Source organism: Lycium ferocissimum, chromosome 8 (assembly GCF_029784015.1).
Source record: "Lycium ferocissimum isolate CSIRO_LF1 chromosome 8, AGI_CSIRO_Lferr_CH_V1, whole genome shotgun sequence".
NCBI lineage: Eukaryota > Viridiplantae > Streptophyta > Magnoliopsida > Solanales > Solanaceae > Lycium > Lycium ferocissimum.
Genome location: NC_081349.1, coordinates 38,656,258 through 38,662,257, shown reverse-complemented (window position 1 = coordinate 38,662,257; position 6,000 = coordinate 38,656,258). Strand labels below are relative to the sequence as shown.

General features: G+C 31.7%; 1 non-coding gene across 1 annotated transcript; it reads left to right on the top strand.

Annotated features, from left to right (window-relative positions):
• Nucleotides 1-1,181: 1,181 nt before the first annotated feature.
• Nucleotides 1,182-1,254, top strand: TRNAK-CUU (transfer RNA lysine (anticodon CUU)). Its single transcript has one exon. It is a non-coding gene; the product is annotated as a tRNA-Lys (tRNA).
• Nucleotides 1,255-6,000: the final 4,746 nt, after the last annotated feature.

Below are 6,000 nucleotides of genomic sequence, written 5' to 3'. Positions count from 1 at the left end.
AACAACTCAGTTCTGACCTGTTTTAAATTTTGTAAATCTGAAATGCAACGTGTTTCCCGTTCCCTGTTATTTGCTTATGTCACTTTTTTTTTTTTTTTTTTGCTTTTGCTGTTAGACCCATAAATAATTCAAAAACCTGATTTTTTTCGAATTTGATATGAGATTTCTTACTTTCTTTACTTATGGAGAGACCCACCCATATTTACCCAAAATCGAGTATATGTTCTGTGCAACTTCCGTGGACTTTTGGTTACATGGAGTTTGATAGAAGTAGGGTCTCTTTTTTTAGTTAGACTTTTTGTTTCGCGTTGGGTTAGTCCGAAAACGGATACATATGGGTGGGTCTTTTTAATCGGTCTAGTGTTTTTAATTTCTGCCAATAAGAAGTTATCACGTGCAATTTAAATAGTAATATTTTTAATTCAGTGGTGACTGTTATTCAAAAGCACAAGTGAGCAAAAATGTATGGTCAAAACAAAAACCCATCAGTAAGAAATGCTTATATTATATTGAAAATTAGCTACTCGGCTCTTAAAAGGATTTGAATCCCATCCATTAGCGAGAAAAACCAATACAATCTTAATACCAATCTTAATAGTGTATATGAAATTAATTGTCAGACCACCAATCTTTTTCACTTCCGTTTTGCTGATCGTATAATATGATTAGGGAAATAAGCATTTCAGATTTGTCTACTTCAGTACTGACTTTGTCCCCCTCAAAGTTATATTGAACTCAACTGGCAATGCACCTAGAAGAGGAGGACACTTTTAGCAACGAAACATGAATTCTTACAAAGCTGAAATCATAAATGCACAACGTTAGTCGGTATATAAGAAAAGACGCGTGAAAAGTAAACAACATATGTAAAGCAGTACTATATATAGAAGTTCTTTCCTTTTATGTTCAATCAATCGAACCCTTATAGATTGTCCTTCATAACCATTAGTAATGTATTTACAACTTCGAGTTAAATACCTGAAAGAATCTAAAATAGTCATTACATGCAATTTGCAAACCACTAAGCAGCTTGATCGTCTTCATTATGCTAGAAACTCATGCAGAGCAGAAATTTCTTACAAAGGTAAAAATGTCATTATTTAGGCTTACAATATATCAGAAGTGATATATAAATACAAACTCAAGGGTAGTTATAGTCATAGTAGCTAAATAAACAACCAGCCCGTCTAGCTCAGTTGGTAGAGCGCAAGGCTCTTAACCTTGTGGTCGTGGGTTCGAGCCCCACGGTGGGCGCAATATTTTTAAAATTTTAAGCAAATCTTTTGGTTTTGTTGTTTTTAAGCCTTAATTAGATCGAAGCAAAATAATCTGCAAATCTGTTGTCATTCTTGTTCTTAAGCTTTAATTACATCTGCAATCTTTTGAGAAAAAAAAGATGGCATATACCTTTTTGGCATTTATACATTTTTTTTTTGGCATATACTAAGCAAATACATTCACAAATTCTTATTTAGTGGTCACATTAAGGTCGATGAGAAATTATTGAAGTGTTGAAGCTAATTATGGGAGCATGGGACCTTTTATTTTCCAAGTAGATAAAGATGTACTCCTATAATTTCTCAGAAGCTATAAGAACAAATTAAATAGAAGTAAAATATAGGGAAAAGGGTCAAATATACCCCTTTACTTTAGTTTATTAGTTAAATATACCCTCCATTAGTCAAAGTTGATAAATATACCCCTTCCGTTAAGAAAGTATTTATCCATACCCTTCAGATAACATAAATCCCCAATTCCACATTAAATTATCCAATTTCACTAAAAAAAACCATACTCGACCAATCCGACCCGCAAAAATATTTCTTTCACCCAAATATACCCCTGTACGACCTTAACCTCAGTCCATCCAATTATCATAGACGAATTAGACGGGCAAACTAGGATATGAGGAAAAAGAATTGAACTAGGAAATACTGTTGGAAATCCGAAATTCAAAATATTACCTGTAATGATATTTTTTCTTTCGCACTTCCTATTTTCCAGTCATTTTGTCTTTTCTTTTTTATTTTCTTGTCTATTCCATCATTCTTTCTTTTTAATTGCGTTAAGTCAATTCGGCAATCTTAAGAAAATCAATCACTTATAGAATGATACTTCTGAGTTTCTTGAGGCATTTTGGTATGATATCGAAAGTTACCTTCATAGTTGCACATTATAGGATTTCTATTGATAATCAACAGTTCATCTTTGATACTTATAAATTTGCAGACCTTGTTTTGGTGGTTGCTTGTTCAGGAAGTGCCAAAACACTTGAAAATGGAAGTGGCCTGCCTAATGCTGCTGATTAATATGGACGGACTGAGGTTAAGGTCGTACAGTGGCATATTTGGGTGAAAGAAATATTTTTGGTCGGGTCGGGTTTGCCGGGTGCATGGTTTTTTTTTTTAGTGAAATTGGGTAATTTAATGTGGAATTGGGGATTTATGTTATCTAAAGGGTATGGATAAATACTTTCTTAACCGGAGAGGTATATTTATCAACTTTGGCTAACGGAGGGTATATTTAACTAATAAACTAAAATAGAGGGGTATATTTGACCCTTTTCCCTAAAATATATGTAGAGACGATACTAATTGAGAATTTTTTTAGCAGTTATTGATACTCATATATGAGCTCGTTGACATTTTCCGTCCCAAACACGAATAAAGGAGAGGATTGTGAGGCCAACATCTAGCATAAAACTTGTTAATTCATTACAAAAATATGAAATGAGTTTCAATAAAGAAGTTGAGATTCATATAGCCCAACTTATTTGGAATTAGGATGTAGTTAATGTTATTATTGTGTTGCAGTGTTGGTATACTTACATTAAGTTTGACGTATGACATGTTACTATTTAAGTTAATTATATGTTAATGTATGTATGCATGTGTGTATATATATATACACACATCTAATAAATTGCACTCTAATCAATATTGATTATGTTCAGGAACATTTAATATTAAGTGTAAGATGAGAAAGATTTAATTAATTCTATTTTAATTTTGTAAATTGACCAATATGCGAGCCCTGAAATTCAGTCCCACATGGTTAAACAGATTCCGAAATTGAAGTAATTACAGTACGGGCACATTATTCTATGGATTCAATTAAATCAGTATTTTAACAAAGGATATATATATATATACTTTGTTAAAAATTACTATATCAAGCTTATTATAAAATACCAAATATGATAATTATATTGAATTTTAATACATATTTTTTGAATATAATAAATCAGTCATAAAATTGTTAAATAAATTAAAATTGTGAATTTCCATAGTATCTATCATTTGGAGAAGTGGTTGTCCTATCACACCCCTCTCTGCCTTACACGTACACATGCACCTCCAACAATCCATTTGCCTTATAAAACAACAGCAAGTGGGAAGTTTAAGGATATGATAACGATAAAAAATATTATTGGTCTCAATTTATCTGACAGTGTCTATTAGAGTACGAAATTTAAAAATAATGAATTTTTAAAATAATTTATAATCTAAAATATATTATAGATATTTGTATTAATTATAAATCATCTCAGTAAGAATCTTGCACAGAAGTTAAGACCACAAACCAATGGAACCAGAAAGATCAAGGTGAAGTGGGAGCAAGAAAACTAAGGAGTAATCTCTTTCTTGAAAGAAAAATAAAGCAGATTTGACTCGATATACTTGAGGTGGAGGCAGAATTTTAACTTTTGAGTTGTGAATTTTAGAACGACGACTTCAAGTATAAATAATTAAGTTCTAAATTTAATATTTACACATATTCAATGAATTTTTTAACACAAATATATTAGTTGAGCAAAAATTACTGAGTTTGATTGAATCTGTATCGCTCTGAATATAACTTAACATATAGTAAAATTTAATATCAATAATTTGTATTTAATATGTGTTGCTAAATCTCTACTCGAAAAGAAATACATGTAATAACGAACGTGATTTGATCCCAAGCTTTTCTTTCTCTACTTTTAGAAAAAAATCATCGGAGAGGGAAGATAACTCATTTATGATTTCAGTCGAAAAGATTGGTAAAAGAAGTTAGATTAAAATTTAATTAAATTATTTTTAAATAAAAAATGTTGGTCCATCCGTTTTAATTTATGTGACATTTTATTTTTCGAGAGTCAATTGGATTAATTTTTAAATTTAAATTGGGCTAGATCAACTTATTATTTTAAAATTAAATTTTAGATATTCAAAAATTATATAAAAATATCATAAATTACAATTTTTCTCATGTTAATATGATGAAAAATATATTATGATATTTATTAAAATTTACATAATTTAAATTTCGAGAAGTAAAAATTGCCATGTATTACTGTAGGACAGAGTCACAGAGGAAGTACTCCGTATTATTTTTGAAGACTAAAAATGAGAGTACGACAGTACGTATATAATTCTTTTTTCGGGTACAATTACACTCAAATGGTAACACTCGGATTACTCTTATTCCAGCCACAATAGATTCCCTTGTCAGTACATTTATTTCTCCTCATGAGCTCCATCCAACTTTTGTCTTCACACACCTTTAATTATAGGGAAAAGGGTCAAAAATGCCTCACTATTTTATAAAAAAGATTAAAAATATCCTTCATTAAAAATTGGGTAAAAAATATCCCTTCAGTCATTAAAGTGTTTAAATATACCTCTGTCTTAAGGAAATCTCCAATATAATCCGATTTTATTTTTAAACCCGTTCCATTTAAATCCGACACAACTACATAAAAAATTCATATGCGACCAACTTGTTCTCGAGTCTTACATTTGAAGTCACTAGGCACATGAGCGGGTAACTCATATGCGTTTTTTATTTAGTTGGGTCGGGTTTAAATGGAGTGGGTTTAAAAATAAAATCGGGTTATGTTAGAATTTCCGTTAAGACAGGATTATATTTGAAAACTTTAATGACGGGAGAGGTATTTTTTATCCAAATTTGTAGTGGAGAATATTTTTAGCTATTTTCCTTAAGTAGAGGGGCATTTTTTGACCCTCTTTCCTTAACTATATTTCAAAAAAAAGGGAAAAGGATCAGATTTGCCCTTGTACTCTTAAGAATAAGCTACATTTGTCCTCATTATACTTTTTTGATATATTCGCCCTTGTCATCCAAGTTTGGAGATATATTTGCCCTTGTACTATATTTTTCGGTCATATTTACCCTCCATTCGTTAAATCACCTTGTCCCCACCTTTATTTTCATATGAGAATATTTTTTCTCTTAATTTAAATCTGGTCCCATTTTTTATTTTGTTTTTTCTCCTCTTCTTTGCCATTTTCCTTCAATGGAGACCAGTGAAGCTCAAATTTGGCCAAGTTCCATCATTCTCGAAGCTTTTCCTTCTCATTCGATTTATGGGGAGGGAACTGGTTCGCACAATCATGACAATGCGATTATTCCTAATCAATAGTGGCGGAGATAGAATTTTCACCTAGGGGGTTCAAATATATGAAATAGTAAATACGCGAAGAAGCCAGGGGGTCCAACATCTACTATATATGCATGTTAATAATTCTAACCTTATATATACAGTGTAAGTTTTCGCCAAGGGGATTCGGATGAACCCCTGGAGGCTACCTAGCTCCGCCCTTGCTAATCAATTCATACGGGCTTTGGACCCAATTGATGGAACTTTCGATTTCGTGGGTCAAGATAACTGTGCTTTCGTTATTCTCATTGGGTTGGTTTATAATGTAAAGCCAATTGATTGCATTGATCAGCTGATTTTGAAACTCAAACGGGTTGGGATTAAGGGGAAAGGAACAACAATCAATGGCCAAGTTTACAATGGCCTTCCTGCTTGCTTAAACACTTAAGACTCAAGTCCTCAAATAATCATTAAAATTGTAAACTTGGCCAAATTTGAGCTTCAATGGTCTCCATTGAAGGTAAATGGCGAAGAAGAAGAGAAAAAAGAAAAAAAAATTACATAAGCGCCATATGAATATAAAGGTAGGGACATGGGGATTTAACGAATGAAGGATA